Here is a 19387-nt window from a genome sequence, read left to right on the forward strand (position 1 = left end):
ATGCGGTGCATTCAGAAAGTATTCAGCCCCCTTGACTTTTTCCACATTTTAATACATTACAGCATAACATATACATACATAATTACAAACAACATCAATCTAAACACCCATAATTACAAACAACATCAATCTAAACACCCATAATTACAAAGTTCTAACATTTTTTTTTTGACAAAATAAAACAAAAACCTGGAATTAACATTTATTTTTGGTTTGTATCATTTGATTTACACAACATGTCTACCACTTTGAAGATGCAAAACATTTTTTATTGTGAAACAAACTAGAAATAAGACAAAAAACAGAACTTGAGCGTGCATAACTATTCACCCCCCAAAGTCAATACTTTGTAGAGCTACCATTTGCAGCAATTACAGCTGCAAGTCTCTTGGGGGTATGTCTCTATAAGCTTAGCACATCTAGCCCTGGGATTTTTGCCCATTCTTCAAGGCAAAACTGCTCCAGCTCCTTCAAGTTGTTTGGGTTCCCGCTGGTGTACAGCAATCTTTAAATAATACCAAAGATTGTCAATTGGATTGAGGTCTGGGCTATGATTAGGCTATTCCAAGACATTTAAATATTTCCCCTTAATTTTACGGCTAGGGGTTCTGCTAGCGGAACGTTTCTACATCATCCAGTGAAATGGCAGAGCATGACATTTACATTTTTTTATTCGAAATATTTAACTTTCATACATTCACAAGTGCAATACACCAAATTAAAGCTTAACTCCTTGTTAATCTAGCCATCGTGTCAGATTTCAAAAAGGCTTTACGGCGAAAGCAAACCATACTATTATCTGAGGACAGCACCCCATCAAACAAACACATGAAAATCACATTTCAACCAGTCAGGCGCGACACAAAAGTCAGAAATAACGATATATTTCATGCCTTACCTTTGAAGATCTTCCTCTGTTGACACTCCAATATGTCCCATAAACATCATAAATGGTAATTTTGTTCGATTAATTCCGACATTATATCCCCAAAATGTCAATTTATTTGGTGCGTTCGATTTAAAAAAAACACAGGTTCCAACATGACTACAAAATATGTAATAAATCACCTGTAATCTTGATCCAAACATTTCAAACAACTTTCCTAATACAACTTTAGGTATTTTTTATCGTAAATAATCAATAAAATTTAAGACGGGATAAACTGCGTTCAATAGCGGATCAAAACAACGTGGAGCTTTCAGGCTGACTCGACCCTCGTTCTGAACAGCCCTACTTCTTCATTTCTCAAAGGAAAAACATCAACCAATTTCTAAAGACTGTTGACATCCAGTGGAAGTGATAGGAACTGCAAGCAAGTCCCTTAGAAATCTAGATTCACATAGAAAAACCATTGAAAAAGAGAGTGAACTCAATTTTTTTTTCCCTGGATGGTTTGTCCTCGGGGTTTCGCCTGCCAAATAAGTTTTGTTATACTCACAGACATAATTTTACCAGTTTTAGAAACTTCAGAGTGTTTCCCATCCAAATCTACCAATATCATATATGCATATCCTAGCTTCTGGGCTTGAGTAGCAGGCAGTTGACTTTGGGCATGCTTTTCATCCGGAGGTGAAAATACTGCCCCCTATCCCAAACACGTTAAATCGATTGGACATGACTTGGAAGGCACCTACCTGTTTATATACAGTAAGGTCCCACAGTTGACATTGCATGTCAGAGCAAAAAGCAAGCCATGAGGTCGAAGGAATTGTCCATAGAGCTCTGAGACAGGATTGTGTCAAGGCACAGATGTCTGCAGCATTGAAGGTCCCCAAGAACACAGTGGCCTCCATTATTCTGAAATGGAAGAAGTTTGGAACCACCAAGACTCTTCCTGGAGCTGGAAGCCTGGACAAACTGAGCAATCGGAGGAGAAGGGCCTTGGTCAGGGAGGTGACAAAACGCGATGGTCACTCTGACAGAGCTCCAGAGTTCCTCTGTGGAGATGGGAGGATCTTACAGAAAGAGAACCATCTCTGCAGTACCAATCAGGCCTTTATGGTAGAGTGGCTAGACAGAAGCCACTCCTCAGTAAAAGGCACATGACATCCCACTTGGAGTTTGCCAAAAGGCACCTAAAGGACTGTCACGTTCGTTATAAGGATCGGACCAAGGCGCAGCGTGTTATGTGTACATTCTTATTTATTAAAAGAATGAACACCGAACAAAATAACAAAACGAAACTTGAAGCTATACAAACGAGTGCTGACAGGCAACTACACATAGACAAGATCCCACAAACACCAAAGGGAAATGGCTACCTAAATATGATCCCCAATCAGAGACGACGATAAACAGCTGCCTCTGATTGGGAACCATATCAGGCCACCATAGACATACAAACCACCTAGACCTACAACAACCCTAGACATACAAAAAAACCTAGACAATACAAAAACTAGTGTACCCACCCTAGTCACACCCTGACCTAACCAAAATATAAAGAAAACAGAGATATCTCAGGTCAGGGCGTGACAACGACTCTCAGACCATGAGAATCAAGATTCTCTGTTCTGATGAAATCAAGGTAACAAGGCACCATCCCTACGGTGAAGCATGGTGGTGGTGGCAGCATCATGCTGTGGGGATGTTTTTCAGTGGCAGGGACTGGGAGAATAGTCATGATTGAGGCAAAGATGAACAAAGTAAATTACAGAGAGATCCTTGATGTAAACCTGCTCCAGAGCGCCCAGGACCTCAGGCTTGGACAGCTAGCTTCTGTCCTCCTTTGGGTACGTTGACCTCAATACAAAACCTAGGTGGCTCGTAGGCCTCACCCCATTCCATAGATCTACATGGTAATTATGGCCACTTCTGAAGGGTGACCTCCAACCAATCAAAGCTTTTGCAGTATGAAGTGACATGTTGTCTATCCAATCATATGATTACGATCAGAGAATTAACCTAGTGTGTTGTATTGGGGTTGTGTCGTAGAGCATTATGGGGGGGGGGGTTCTAATGTGTTGAGAAGCTTGATGAGTTGGTGACATTTTTGGATAGAGATTGAAAAGTGATAGTGGAGCATTTAAAAAAAAAATTCAATTCAAATTAGTTCCTTCAAATTACAGGAGACGGAGGAGGTAGATTATAAATTGTTTTCTTGGTTTCAGAACTTTATTTGTGTACCTAGTTTGTGCAATTTATTAGAATTTAGAATTTACCTTGCTAACTTCAGTAGTAAGTATCAGTAGGTAGCTAGCTACCAGCTCGAGTGTGCAGTTCTAGCTGCCAACAATTTTGTTGAAGAACCCCTTTCATTCTCTAGGGTACACAGAAGAGGTGTGAATTAATACCGAGGGTCGACCTCTGCCTGAGATCCGTTTCATAAAGAAGAATGAAAAAGTGAGGGCGTTCAATACCAACTGGTATCAAATATATAGCTGGTTAACAGGGAGCCTGTGAGCGGGGTGGCAGCGTAGCCTAGTGGTTGGCGCAGCAACCAGAAGGTTGTGAGTTCAAACCCCCGAGCTGACAAGGTACAAATCTGTCGTTCTGCCCCTGAACAGGCAGTTAACCCACTGTTCCTAGGCTGTCATTGAAAATAAGAATGTGTTCTTAACTGACTTGCCTGGTTAAATAAAGGTAAAATTAAAAAAAAAAATTTTTGTTTAAATGATCAAGCCTCCTGTATTGCTGGCCTTGCCTGCTTTTTGGAAAGTCTGAGCCTTTGACCTTTGAACGAAAGGGTGGTGGCCTCAAGAGCATCTTATCGTTCAGCTAAACAGCTCAACAGAAGCAGGGAGCGTATCCACGTATCCACATCAGATTTCAGCTGAGTATTCAAACTGCGCAATAAAAATCAAATCAAATCAAATACAACGAGAAAGTAAGAGGAAACAGGGATGTTCTCAATTGGCTTATCAACACCATTGCATTTTGGGGCCTGAAAGAATTGGCTTATCAACACCATTGCATTTTGGGGCCTGAAAGAATTGGCTTATCAACACCATTGCATTTTGGGGCCTGAAAGAATTGGCTTATCAACACCATTGCATTTTGGGGCCTGAAAGAATTGGCTTTTAGAGGACACGACGAGAGGGAAAGTTCCGCCGACAAGGGCAACTACAAGGAGCTTTCAGAGGTAACTGCACGTTACAATGCTTTACTTGCTGAACATGTGGAACATTTGACTGACCTCTGACCTCTGACCTCTCTGGGACCTGCCATTCGTCTTTTCCGGCATGTCGAAATCAATTCAGAATGATTTGATATCTTCCATCGCGTCATCCATTAAAAGTCAGATGAAAAGAAAGAGGTTTGACGTCAAACTTTTTAGCCGGTTTTCCACTTTCCTCTGGTATTTATTTTAGCAAAGATGATAACACATAACCCCTTCTGACAGACACAAGCAGAAACCCATGACATAAATGTTGCAGCAGCCTAGGCTACACATAAACGTTAGAGATCTGACATGCTGTATGGGATGAAAACTAGACTATTTTTTCAGTCTGATCAACTGTAGAATACTAATAAGAGCAGGTGTATACACCCTATGCACCCTGTCCATCTGGTCAGGGTGAACTAATTGGTAACGTTATGTATTTATAGTCCATTTATGTGTCAGGAGGAAATGTGAATGTGATTTAAATTTGGTTTATATTCAAAATTGAGCTGGCTAGGATGCCTATATACATTTTCAATCCAAAATTATAAATGTGAATTAATCAATCATTGGGCTCCCAAGTGGCGCAGCGGTCTAAGACGGTCTGGTTTGCTCCCGATCTGTATCACAACCAGCCGTGATTGGGAGTTCTACAGGGCGGCACACATCTAAATATAATTCATATGAACAAGTATGAGGATGCTGTAGTTTTTTGATAGGGTTTTTACCAGTCTGACCACTCTGGGACCTATGGTGCCACCAGTCGGACCGCTCTGGGACCTATGGTGCCACCAGTCTGACCACTCTGGGACCTATGGTGCCACCAGTCTGACCACTCTGGGACCTGCCACCAGTCTGACCACTCTGGGACCTATGGTGCCACCAGTCTGACCACTGCCACCTCGAACCTGGGATGGTGCCACCAGTCTGACCACTCTGGGACCTATGGTGCCACCAGTCTGACCACTCTGGGACCGATGGTGCCACCAGTCTGACCGCTCTGGGACCTGCCACCAGTCTGACCACTCTGGGACCTATGGTGCCACCAGTCTGACCACTCTGGGACCTATGGTGCCACCAGTCTGACCACTCTGGGACCTGCCACCAGTCTGACCACTCTGGGACCTACGGTGCCACCAGTCTGACCACTCTGGGACCTACAGTGCTACTAGTCTGACCACTCTGGGACCTACGGTGCCACTAGTCTGACCACTCTGGGACCTATGGTGCCACCAGTCTGACCACTCTGGGACCTATGGTGCCACCAGGACCACTCTGGGTGCCACCAGTCTGACCACTCTGGGACCTATGGTGCCACCAGTCTGACCACTCTGGGACCTATGGTGCCACCAGTCTGACCACTCTGGGACCATGGTGCCACTGACCACTCTGGGACCTGACCACTCTGGTGCCACCAGTCTGACCACTCTGGGACCTATGGTGCCACCAGTCTGGGACCCTGACCACTCTGGTGCCACCAGTCTGACCACTCTGGGACCTATGGTGCCACCAGTGACCACTCTGGGACCAGTGCCACCATGACCACTCTGGGACCTATGGTGCCACCAGTCTGACCACTCTGGGACCTCTGGGACCTACCACTCTGGGACCTACCACCAGTCTGACCACTCTGGGACCTATGGTGCCACCAGTCTGACCACTCTGGGACCTATGGTGCCACCAGTCTGACTACTCTGGGACCTGCCACCAATCTGACCACTCTGGGACCATTGGTGCCACCAGTCTGACCACTCTGGGACCTATGGTGCCACCAGTCTGACCACTCTGTGACCTGCCACCAGTCTGACCACTTTGGGACCTATGGTGCCACCAGTCTGACCACTCTGGGACCTATGGTGCCACCAGTCTGACCACTCTGGGACCTATGGTGCCACCAGTCTAACCACTGACCACTGGGACTGGGACCTATGGTGCCACCAGTCTGACCACTCTGGGACCTGCCACCAGTCTGACCGCTCTGGGACCTATGGGGGGCCACCAGTCTGACCGCTCTGGGACCTGCCACCAGTCTGACCGCTCTGGGACCTATGGTGCCACCAGTCTGACCACTCTGGGACCTATGGTGCCACCAGTCTGACCACTCTGGGACCTATGGTGCCACCAGTCTGACCACTCTGGGACCTGCCACCAGTCTGACCACTCTGGGACCTATGGGGGGCCACCAGTCTGACCGCTCTGGGACCTATGGGGCCACCAGTCTGCTTGCAGTTGTCATTTATCATCAGGTATGTAGATGATCGGGGCTTTATTCAGGAACGTTTCTTGAGCTACTTTGATATGTCAAGTGGGTGAGATGGGCAGTTTGTGTTTGACTTTGTGAATTTTCAGATGTCTGAGGTTAACTTCACGGAGAAACTTGTTGTTTCTCCTGGTTTAATTAGCTTCATCTACTGTATCTCCTGGTTTAATAATCTTCTTATCTACTGTATCTCCTGGGTTAATTAGCTTCATGTATCTACTGTATCTCCTGGTTTAATTAGCTTCATGTATCTACTGTATCTCCTGGTTTAATTAGCTTCATCTACCTACTGTATCTCCTGGTTTAATTATCTTCTTATCTACCTACTGTATCTCCTGGTTTAATTATCTTCTTATCTACCTACTGTCTCTCCTGGTTTAATTATCTTCTTATCTACCTACTGTCTCTCCTGGTTTAATTATCTTCTTATCTACCTACTGTATCTCCTGGTTTAATTATCTTCTTATCTACCTACTGTATCTCCTGGTTTAATTATCTTCTTATCTACCTACTGTCTCTCCTGGTTTAATTATCTTCTTATCTACCTACTGTCTCTCCTGGTTTAATTATCTTCTTATCTACCTATTGTATCTCCTGGTTTAATTATCTTCTTATCTACCTACTGTATCTCCTGGTTTAATTATCTTCTTATCTACCTTAGCCATGATGATAGAGAGATAAGACATGATGATGGTAATAAACTCAGCAAAAAAAGAAATGTCCTCTCACTGTCAACTGTGTGTATTTTCAATAAACTTAACATGTGTAAATATTTGTATGAACATAACAGGATTCAACAACTGAGACATAAACTGAACAAGTTCTACAGACATGTGACTAAGAGAAATGGAATAATGTGTCCCTGAACAAAGTGTGTGTGTGTGTGTGTGTGTGTGTGGGGGGTGGTGGGGTCAATATCATAAGTAACAGTCAGTATCTTGTGTGGCCACCAGCTGCATTAAGTACAGCAGGGCATCTCCTCCTCATGGACTGCACCAGATTTGAAAGTTTCTTGCTGTGAGATGTTACCTCAGTCTACCACCAAGCCACCTGGAATGACCCTAGCCCTCACCCTCCGATCCAACAGGTCCCAGACGTGCCCTCACCCTCCGATCCAACAGGTCCCAGACGTGCCCTCACCCTCCGATCCAACAGGTACCAGACGTGCTCAATGGGATTGAGATCCGGGCTCTTCGCTGGCCATGGAAGATCACTGACATTCCTGTCTTGCAGGAAATCACACACAGAACGAGCAGTATGGCTGGTGGTATTGTCATGCTGGAGGGTCATGTCAGGATGAGCCTGCAGGAAGGGTAGCAATGAGGATGTCTTCCCTGTAACGCACAGCGTTGAGATTGCCTGCAATGACAACAAGCTCAGTCTGATGATGCTGTGACACACCGACCCAGATTATGACGGACCCTCCACCTTCAAATCGATCCCGGTCCAGAATACAGGCCTCGGCATAACACTCATTCCTTCGACGATAAATACGAATCCGACCCTCACCCCTGGTGAGACAAAACCATGACGTCACCTATGGGTTTGTGCCCGTAGGCGACATTGTTGCCGGTGATGTCTGGTGAGGACCTGCCTTTACAACAGGCCTCCAAGCCCTCAGTCCAGCCTCTCTCAGCCTATAGCGGACAGTCTGAGCACTGATGGAGGGATTTGTGCGTTCCTGGTGTAACTCGGGCAGTTGTTGTTTCCATCCTGTACCTGTCCCGCAGTTCTGATGTTCGGTGATCGCAGTTCTGATGTTTTTGATGATAATGCATGATAGAGAGATAATACATATCATTAACATTAGGATAATGTGTGATGATTTACATGATGATAATAAATGATAATGATGATAGAGAGATAATACATGATGCTAATACATGATGCTAATACATGATGATAGAGAGATAATACATGATGATAATACATGATGATAGAGAGATAATACATGATGATAGAGAGATAATACATGATGATAGAGAGATAATACATGATGATAATACATGATGATAATACATGATGATAATACATGATGATAGAGAGATAATACATGATGATAATACATGATGATAGAGAGATAATACATGATGATAGAGAGATAATACATGATGATAATACATGATGATAGAGAGATAATACATGATGATAGAGAGATAATACATGATGATAATACATGATGATAATACATGATGATAGAGAGATAATACATGATGATAGAGAGATAATACATGATGATAATACATTATGATAATACATGATGATAGAGAGATAATACATGATGATAATACATGATGATAATACATGATGATAATACATGATGATAGAGAGATAATACATGATGATAATACATTATGATAATACATGATGATAGAGAGATAATACATGATGATAATACATGATGATAGAGAGATAATACATGATGATAATACATGATGATAATACATGATGATAGAGAGATAATACATGATGATAGAGAGATAATACATGATGATAATACATGATGATAATACATGATGACAATTAGAGGTCGACTGATTAAACGGAATGGCCGATTAATTAGGGTATTTTTGGACACCGATTTGGCCGATTTTTTTTTTATTTTTACACCTTTATAAAATGTTTATTTAACTAGGCAAGTCAGTTAAGAACACATTCTTATTTTCAATGATGGCCTAGGAATGGTGGGTTAACTACCTCGTACAGGGGCAGAACGACAGATTTTTACCCTGTCAGCTCGGGGGATTCAATCTTGCAATCTTACAGTTAACTAGTCCAACGCTCTAACCACCTGATTACATTGCACTCCACGAGGAGCCTGCCTGTTACGCGAATGCAGTAAGAAGCCAAGGTAAGTTGCTAGCTAGCATTAAACTTATCTTATAAAAAACAATCAATCAATCAATCATAATCACTAGTTAACTACACACGGTTGACGATATTACTAGTTTATCTAGCATGCCCTGCGTTGCATATAATCGATGCGGTGCATATCGTTGCTCCAACGTGTACCTAACCATGAACATCAATGCCTTTCTTAAAATCAATATTTTTAAACCTGCATATTTAGCTAAAATATATCCAGGTTAGCAGGCAATATTATCCAGGTGAAATTGTGTCACTTCTCTTGCGTTCATGGCACGCAGAGTCAGTGTATATGAAACAGTTTGGGCTGCCTAATTTGCCAGAATTTTACATAATTATGACATAACATTGAAGGTTGTGCAATGTAACAGGAATATTTAGACTGACGGATGCCACCCGTTATATAAAATACGGAACGGTTCCGTATTTCACTGAAAGAATAAACGTCTTGTTTTCGAGATGATAGTTTCCGGATTTGACCATATTGATGACCAAAGGCTCGTATTTCTGTGTGTTATTATGTTATAATTAAGTCTATGATTTGATAGAGCAGTCTGACTGAGTGGTGGTAGGCACCAGCAGGCTCGTAAGCATTCATTCAAACAGCACTTTCGTGCGTTTGCCAGCAGCTCGTTGCTGTGCTTCAAGCATTGAGCTGTTTATCAACTCCCGAGATTAGGCTGGTGTAACTGATGTGAAATGGCTGGCTAGTTAGCAGGGTGCGCGCTAATAGCGTTTCAAACGTAACTCGCTCTGAGACTTGGAGTAGTTGTTCCCCTTGCTCTGCATGGGTAACGCTGCTTCGAGGGCTGTTGTCGTTGTGTTCCTGGTTCGAGCCCAGGGAGGGGCGAGGAGAGCTCTGTGGGGTGTGTTTGTGTTTGTGAACAGGACAGCAGCATAATTAGACCCAACCAAATCATGAGAAAACAAAAAGATAATTACTTGACACATTGGAAAGAATTAACAAAAAAACAGAGCAAACTAGAATGCTATTTGGCCCTAAACAGAGCACAGTGGCAGAATACCTGACCACTGTGACTGACCCAAACTTAAGGAAAGCTTTGACTATGTACAGACTCAGTGAGCATAGCCTTGCTATTGAGAAAGGCCGCTGTAGGCAGACCTGGCTCTCAAGAGAAGACAGGCTATGTGCTCACTGCCCACAAAATGAGGTGGAAACTGAGCTGCACTTCCTAACCTCCTGTCCAACGTATGACCATATTAGAGAGACATATTTCCCTCAGATTACACAGATCCACAAAGAATTCAATTTATGCTTATTTATTTCCCACTTTAACCATTTGTATATTGTTACAACACTGTATACAGCATATATATATATATATATATATATATATATATATATATACATATATGTGATAGTCTCAGAGGGTCCGAGGTCCGTTAAAAGCGCAGAGAGCATCATGAAGAACAAGGAACACACCAGGCAGGTCCGAGATACTGTTGTGAAGAAGTTTAAAGCTGGATTTGGATACAAAAGATTTCCTAAGCTTTAAACATCCCAAGGAGCACTGTGCAAGCGATAATATTGAAATGGAAGGAGTATCAGACCACTGCAAATCTACCAAGACCTGGCCGTCCCTCTAAACTTTTAGCTCATACAAGGAGAAGACTGATCAGAGATGCAGCCAAGAGGCCCATGATCACTCTGGATGAACTGCAGAGATCTACAGCTGAGGTGGGAGACTCTGTCCATAGGACAACAATCAGTCGTATATTGCACAAATCTGGCCTTTATGGAAGAGTGGCAAGAAGAAAGCCATTTCTTAAAGATATCCATAAAAAGTGTCGTTTAGTTTGCCACAAGCCACCTGGGAGACACACCAAAATTGAACTTTTTGGCAACAATGCAAAACATTATGTTGCCGTAAAAGCAACACAGCTCATCACCCTGAACACACCATCCCCACTGTCAAACATGGTGGTGGCAGCATCATGGTTTGGGCCTGCTTTTCTTCAGCAGGGACAGGGAAGATGGTTAAAATTGATGGGAAGATGGATGGAGCCAAATACAGGACCATTCTGGAAGAAAAACTGATGGAGTCTGCAAAATACCTGAGACTGGGACGGAGATTTGTCTTCCAACAAGACAATGATCCAAAACATAAAGCAAAATCTACAATGGAATGGTTCAAAAATAAACATATCCAGGTGTTAGAATGGCCAAGTCAAAGTCCAGACCTGAATCCAATCGAGAATCTGTGGAAAGAACTGAAAACTGCTGTTCACAAATGCTCTCCATCCAACCTCACTGAGCTCGAGCTGTTTTGCAAGGAGGAATGGGGAAAAATTTCAGTCTCTCGATGTGCAAAACTGATAGAGACATACCCCAAGCGACTTACAGCTGTAATCGCAGCAAAAGGTGGCGCTACAAAGTATTAACTTAAGGGGGCTGAATAATTTTGCACGCCCAATTTTTCAGGTTTTGATTTGTTAAAAAAGTTTGAAATATCCAATAAATGTCGTTCCACTTCATGATTGTGTCCCACTTGTTGATTCTTCACAAAAAAAGACAGTTCTATATCTTTATGTTTGAAGCCTGAAATGTGGCAAAAGGTCGCAAAGTTCAAGGGGGCCGAATACTTTCGCAAGGCAACATATATAATATGACATTTGTAATGTCTTTCATGTTTTGAAACTTCTGTATGTGTAATGTTTACTGTTAATTTGTATTGTTTATTTCACTTTTGTATATTATCTACCTCACTTGCTTTGGTAATGTTAACACATGTTTCCCATGCCAATAAAGCCCCTTGAAATGAATTGAATTGAGAGAGAGACAGAGAGGAGGAGAGAGAGAGAGAGGGGGGAGGAGAGAGGAGGAGAGAGAGAGAGAGAGAGAGAGAGAGAGAGAGAGAGAGAGAGAGAGAGAGAGAGAGAGAGAGAGAGAGAGAGAGAGAGAGAGAGAGAGAGAGAGAGAGAGAGAGAGAGAGAGAGAGAGAGAGAGAGAGAGAGAGAGAGAGAGAGAGAGAGAGAGAGAGAGAGAGAGAGAGAGGAGGAGAAAAGAGAGAGAGAGAGAGAGAGAGAGAGAGAGAGAGAGAGAGAGAGATATGAGGGTAGAGAGAGCAGAGAGAGGAGGAGAAAAAGAGAGAGAGAGAGAGAGAGAGGAGGGTAGAGAGAGCAGAGAGAGGAGGGGAGAGAGAGAAAAAGGGGGCGGGCTTACACAGAGATCACACACACACACACACACACACCCTCTTCTCAGTCTTCAGTTTCGTCGAGGCATGCAAGAGGCAACGTGTGTGTGTGTGTGTGTGTGGGGTTAACACGCAACACTGCGAACAGCCAGAGTGTTCCGGAGCTTTCTTCTCCGTCGCTTCTGATACAAAAGGATTCATATATAAACAAGAGTACTGCGTGATTTAAACCAACAGGATTGTAACTGTTAAATACAGTGTGGGACTCTGGGACTGGGACACAGGTAAGAACATGGTACGTTTTTTTGGGGGGGCTGTTTTGTAGGGTTCTGTGTGTTTATATATATATATATGTGTGTGTGTGTGTGTGTGAGAGAGCGAGAGAGAGAGAGAGAGAGAGAAAGAGAGAGTTAGATGGACTAAGACTGTGATAAAGAGAGAAAGAGAGAGAGAGAGAGAGTCATGTGTCGTGGGATTTATTTTTGGTGTGCTAGCTTTCTTTCATCTCATTGCGAGAGTGTGTGTGTGTATGTATTAGTGTTACAGTGTGCTTTCTCACACATTGTGTCTTTGTGTGTGAGTGTGATTTCTCTCATCTGCTGGTATACTGCTCCTTGGCTGTTGAGCTCCCTCACACACACACACACACACACACACACACACACACACACACACACACACACACACACACACACACACACACACACACAGGTCGTTCCTGTGCTCAGTTGCTCCCCAGCCAAGATGAAAAGAGAGTATCAATGATTAATGCAGAACAGGCTTTTAGTCCTTGACTTCTGATTAGAATATCAAAGTAGGAAGTTTACTGTGTTATTGAGTTCTCTTTGCCAAGAGTTCCAATGCATGTTTGTGTGTGTGTGTGTGTGTGTGTGGCTTTCCCTCTCTCCCTTTGTTACTCACACTGTACAGGGAAATCCTCTCTACGAAAGGGGTATGACACATGTACACACAGCTCCGTTGATGCGGTGCGGTAGGTCTAAGCAGAATGAGGTTAGGGGGTCAGCTCGGGTCATCTAGGGTTAGGGGTCATCCTCAGGCATCCAGACAACCGCTTAAGGGTCAGGATTCCTACATGTCTTAACCCCCCGTCTCTCCCTCTCCCTCTCCCTCTCTCTCTCTCTCTGTCTCTGTCTCTGTCTCTGTTTCTGTCTCTGTCTCTCTGTCTCTCTGTCTCTCTGTCTCTCTCTCTCTCTCTCTCTCTCTCTCTCTCTCTGTGTCTCTGTTTCTCTCTCTGTGTGTGTGTTCCTACAGTTCGGTAGTGCAATCAGGAAGTAGGAGATTGTGTTTTGAGGAAGTGAACCATGAAAGGAAAATGTGTGTGTGTGAATTTTCTTGTGAATGATTTGCCCGACTCATCCACAGTGGAAGAGAATGCGATATCTTACCCACGGCGTGTGTGTGTGTGTGTGTGTGTGTGTGTGTGTGTGTGTGTGTGTGTGTGTGTATATATATATATATATATATATATATACATTCTCAGCATATGTGTGTGTGTACGCGCTCTGAGCGTGTGTGTGTGTATAGCAGTGTTAGTTTACTAACCCAGGGCTGTAGAGAGGCTTTTCTGCTGGAGAAAGCTGGAAGCCGAGATGTGGGGGGTTGTTTGTGTGGAGATTCTCACTGCAGAATTAGGAGTTTTAGCAAATTTTCTCCAAAAGTCAAATGACGAAATCTTGACATTTCAAAGGTTTCCTTTTCACTATCGGTCCGTTTCCCCAAAACGTCAAATTTAAAGCAGCATTTTAAATCATCATCATGTCTAGTAAATCACAGTTTTAATTTCACGAAAATAACTAAAAATGTATATGTTGTGTCAAGTATTCCCCTTTTGAAATTCTCTGTCTGATTGTGTGATACCAATGTTTATATATTTACACAGCCCTGATTGGTGGACAGCATCGTCTTGACTCATTTTCTCTACACTCGCCACGCCGCTTTTTCAAAGTTAGTTAAAAAAAATGTATAAGTCATACTGTGGGACTAAACTCTGTCTAATCCAGGGCTTCCCAACATGTAGGTTTTACAGCCCAACCCTCTTCCTGGAGATCTACTGTCCTGTAGGTTTTACAGTCCAACCCTCTTCCTGGAGATCTACTGTCCTGTAGGTTTTACAGCCCAACCCTCTTCCTGGAGATCTACTGTCCTGTAGGTTCAGTCCAACCCTCTTCCTGGAGATCTACTGTCCTGTAGGTTTACAGTCCAACCCTCTTCCTGGAGATCTACTGTCCTGTAGGTTTTACAGCCCAACCCTCTTCCTGGAGATCTACTGTCCTGTAGGTTTTACAGTCCAACCCTCTTCCTGGAGATCTACTGTCCTGTAGGTTTTACAGCCCAACCCTCTTCCTGGAGATCTACTGTCCTGTAGGTTCGAAAATGAGAGCCTACATTATACGTTTTAACCCTATCCAAAACCCTTTTAAATTTCACGTTTCGAGCATCTTTGGAATTTGACTTTTGGAGGAACTTGGATAAACGTCTAATTCTACAGAGATCTGGTTGTGGGAATCTAAGCTGCACTTCCTGATCAAATGATCATTTTAGAGACACATATTTCCCTCAGATTCCACAGACCCACAAAGAATTCAAAAGCAAATAACATTTTTGATAAACTCCCGTATCTATTAGGTGAAATAACATCGTGTGCCATTACAGAATAAATATTTATTTTTACCTGTTGTCATATGGAAGAGCAACCAATGGAGCAAATACAACCTATAGTTGATTTATTTCCCCTGCAACTATTCGCACATTGACACACATTGATATAACACGATACAATAATATAACATTTGAAATGTCTCTTTTGTTTAGTTTTTGCTTTATCTTGGCCAGGTCACAGTTGTAAATGAGAACTTGTTCTCAACTAGCCTACCTGGTTAAATAAAGATGAAATAAATAAAATAAAAATACAAAATTAAGCTGATGTTTACCCAGACACACTGGTCTAAATGGATGGGTCATGTGAAATAAATGCTATGGCTAAACCCCCCCCCCCCAAGCCACATCTAGCTAAGTAGATGGGTCTCTGTTGTCTAGACATGTAGACATGTTCATGAAATGCAATAGATGTCCGTAATCACCCCCAGATACACCTGGCTAACTTGATGGGTCATGTAATCTTTTGTTTAGACATGTAGCTAGCTAAATAGCTAAATAATGAACCATAATACCAGCCCATAGCTACATTACAAACGGCTTGTTTCGAGGCAATCAGCACTGATCCTCCTACGAGGGCCCCCGCCGTTGTAGAGGGCTGTGAGAGCACTCAATCCCTGTGGCCGACGTGAATAGGACCTTCAAACATGTAATTACTCGCAAGGAATTGTCCTCAAGAGCATGAGCAGACCAGCTGACTGGAGTGTTCATGTCACGTTTACTCCCTCTCTCCGGCGCTCGATGTCGCCAGTCCATTAACTACCGGTCTTGGCAATTCATCATTATGCACACCTGGCAAAACCATCATTATGTGCACCTGGCAACCCATCATTATGTACACCTGGCAACCCATCATTATGTACACCTGGCAACCCTCATTACGCACACCTGGCAACCCATCATTATGTACACCTTGCAACCCATCATTATGTTCACCTGGCAACCCATCATTATGTGCACCTGGCAACCCATCATTAGCACACCTGGCAACCCTCATTACCCACACCTGGCAACCCATCATTACGCACACCTGGCAACCCATCATTATGTGCACCTAGCAACCCATCATTATGTACACCTGGCAACCCATCATTATGAACACCTGGCAACCCTCATTACGCACACCTGGCAACCCATCATTATGTGCACCTGGCAACCCATCATTAGTACACCTGGCAACCCATCATTAGCACACCTGGCAACCCTCATTAGCGCACCTGTCAACCCTCAATACGCACACCTGGCAACCCATCATTACGCACACCTGGCAACCCATCATTATGTGCACCTGGCAACCCATCATTAGCACACCTGGCAACCCATCATTAGCACACCTGTCAACCCTCATTAGCGCATCTGGCAACCCTCATTATGCACACCTGGCAACCCATAATTATGCACACCTGGCAACCCATCATTACACACACCTGGCAACCCATCATTACACACACCTAGACTTCATCACTTCCCTGATTACTTCCTCTTCATCTACAGCTCCGTTGTATTATTTCCTGTTTTCATGTTTAGATGTTACTCCTGTTTTTGGATTCACTCTCACCGACTGCACCTGCTTCCTGTCTCCCTGCGTCTCCGTTACACAGTTCACAAACCTATTCAATACTCTCCCTCTCCTTGTCTGTGGTCCCCACATGCTTCAAGATATCCACCATTGTCCCTGTACCCAAGCAAACTAAGGTAACCTGCCTAAATGACTATCGCCCTGTAGAACTCATTTTACCTGACACACTGGACTCCACTCCAATTAGCATACCGCTCCAACAGATCCACAGATGATGCAATCGCCCCTGCTCTGAATGTTGTTCATTAACAACAATTGACGACAGCTCAGCGTTCAACATCATGGGTCTGAACACCTCAAACTGGGTCCTGGACTTCCTGACGGGCCGACTCCAGGTGGTGAGGGTAGGCAACAATACCTCTGCAATGCTGAGCATCAACCAAGTGACCCCCTCCAGGGGTGCGTGCTCAGCCCCCTCCTGTACTCCCTGTTCACCTACAACTGGGTGACCACACACACACACACACACACACACACACACACACACACGACTCCAACACCATCAATGAGTTTCCGACAACACAACAGTGTTGGGCCTGATCAGCAACGAGACAGCCTACAGGGAGGAAGTTAGAGCCCTGGCACAGTGGTGCAAGGGAAACAGCCTCTCCCTGAATGGCAGCACAACTAAGGAGCTGGTTGTGGACTACAGGAGAAAGAGGGAAGAGCAGAACCCCCTCCACATCGATGGGGTTGTTGAGCCACGGACCATTCACTCTGTTACTATCTGGCAAGCGGTATCCAATAATGTTGGTACCATGTTTTGTGCTGCTACCATGTTGTGCTGCTACCATGTTGTGCTGCTACCATGTTGTGCTGCTACCATGTTGTGTTGTGTTGCTACCATGTTGTGTTGCTACCATGTTGTGTTTTGCTGCTACCATGTTGTGCCGCTACCATGTTGTGCTGCTACCATGTTGTTCTGCTACCATGTTGTGCTGCTACCATGTTGTGTTGTGCCGCTACCATGTTGTGCTGCTACCATGTTTTGTGCTGCTACCATGTTGTGCTGCTACCATGTTGTGTTGTGCTACCATGTTGTTTCTGCTACCATGTTGTGCTACCATGTTGTTCTGCTACCATGTTGTTCTTCTACCATGTTGTGCTTCTACCATGTTGTGCTGCTACCATGTTGTGTTGCTACCATGTTGTGCGTTCTACCATGTTGTTCTGCTACCATGTTGTGCTGGTACCATGTTGTGTTGCTACTATGTTGTGTTTCTACCATGTTGTCATGTTGTGTTGCTACTATGTTGTGTTTCTACCATGTTGTCATGCTGTGTTGCTACCATGTTGTTGTCATGTTGTGTTGCTACCATATTGTGTTGCTACCATGTTGTTGTCATGTTGTGTTGCTACCATGTTGTGCTGCTACCATGTTGTTTTTCTACCATGTTGTTTGCTACCATGTTGTGCTTCTACCATGTTGTGTTGCTACCATGTTGTGCTTCTACCATGTTGTGCTTCTACCATATTGTGTTGCTACCATGTTGTTGTCATGTTGTGTTGCTACCATGATGTTCTGCTTCCATGGTGTGCTGCTACCATGTTGTGTTGCTACCATGTTGTGTTTTTTTCATGTGTTGCTGCAATGCTATGTTGTCGTCTTGGTTCTCTCTTTATGTAGTATTGTGGTGCCTAGTTAAATAAAGGTAAATTATAAATAATAGCACCTCTTCTATTTCTTCTGCTACTTGTTATTTTTTACTATTGTCATTGTTATTGTTCATTATTGATCATTGAACCTTTTAATACCTGCTTCAAGCTGTGTATGTATCAAATACATTGATTGGATTTTGTCTGAGCAGAGTGGTTATTCCCTCTCTCTCTATATCCCTCCTCTCTCTATATCCCTTCTCTCTCTCTCTCTCTCTCTCTCACTCCCTACCCCTCCCCTCTCGCTCTCTCTCTCTCTACCCCTCCCCTCTCTCTCTCTCTCTCTCTCTCCCTCTCTACCCCTCCCCTCTCGCTCTCTCTCTCTCTACCCCTCCTCACTCTCTCTCTCTATTCCTCCTCTCTCTCTCTTTACCCCTCCTCACTCTCTACCCCTCCTCTCTCTCTCTCTCGCTCTCTTTCTCTGTCTCCTCTCTTTCTTTGTCTTTCTCTCTCCCCCTCCTCACTCTCTGTCTTTCTATTCCCCTCCTCTCAGTGGTCTACCCCATCTAGTTGTTAAGTAAATGTGGGGCTTTATGAAGTCAGTTTCAACCCCCAATCAAGCTGTTTAAATGTTTACATATGACTGTGAGCCTGTGTGTGTGTGGTGGGGGGTCTACGCTGAAGCCGAAGGGTAGATGGGGGGTCTACGCTGAAGCCGAAGGGTAGATGGGGGGGGGAGATATAAAAAGGGGAGCTGTGGGAGAGAAGAGAAAATTCAATAGCTCAAAAATGGCAGAAAATGAATGTTTGCCTGTGTGTGTAGTTTTGTTCCTTGTCTTCTGTTTGATTCATAATTTATGTGCAATGTAATTTCATGGCTGCATATTAAAGTAAGGGACATCCCAACTGAGCGAGAATAACGCAAAAAAAAAAAAAAAAAAAAAAACGGTTTACTATTCTTCCATGTGCATTTCATCGGGCCCATTGGGACGGTAGATCTGAATGCAACGAGTGTACACTCTACTGTGAAATGTTTGCCTACGAGCCCTTCCCAATGATGCAGTGTTTAAACATGTTAATTAATACAAATTAAATAGAAATACAAGAGGTATAAAATACAAAAGAATGGAGCAGGAAGTATCAGATCAAT

The 19387-nt window shown here is 43.6% G+C and overlaps 1 protein-coding gene across 4 annotated transcripts in view; it reads left to right on the plus strand.

Annotated features, from left to right (window-relative positions):
• The first annotated feature begins 12470 nt into the window (after positions 1–12470).
• LOC112231461 (rho guanine nucleotide exchange factor TIAM1-like) overlaps positions 12471–19387 on the plus strand; it is a 204796-nt gene continuing 197879 nt past the window's right edge. For 2 of the 4 annotated variants that reach the window (XM_042311258.1, XM_042311256.1), the window contains exon 1: positions 12471–12681. The gene's annotated coding sequence lies outside the window, so the exon portion shown is untranslated. The remainder of the gene's footprint in view (positions 12682–19387) is intronic. The other 2 variants (XM_042311253.1, XM_042311257.1) reach the window with 1 other exon arrangement.

The sequence above is a fragment of the Oncorhynchus tshawytscha genome, linkage group LG33, assembly GCF_018296145.1.
Source record: "Oncorhynchus tshawytscha isolate Ot180627B linkage group LG33, Otsh_v2.0, whole genome shotgun sequence".
Lineage (NCBI taxonomy): Eukaryota > Metazoa > Chordata > Actinopteri > Salmoniformes > Salmonidae > Oncorhynchus > Oncorhynchus tshawytscha.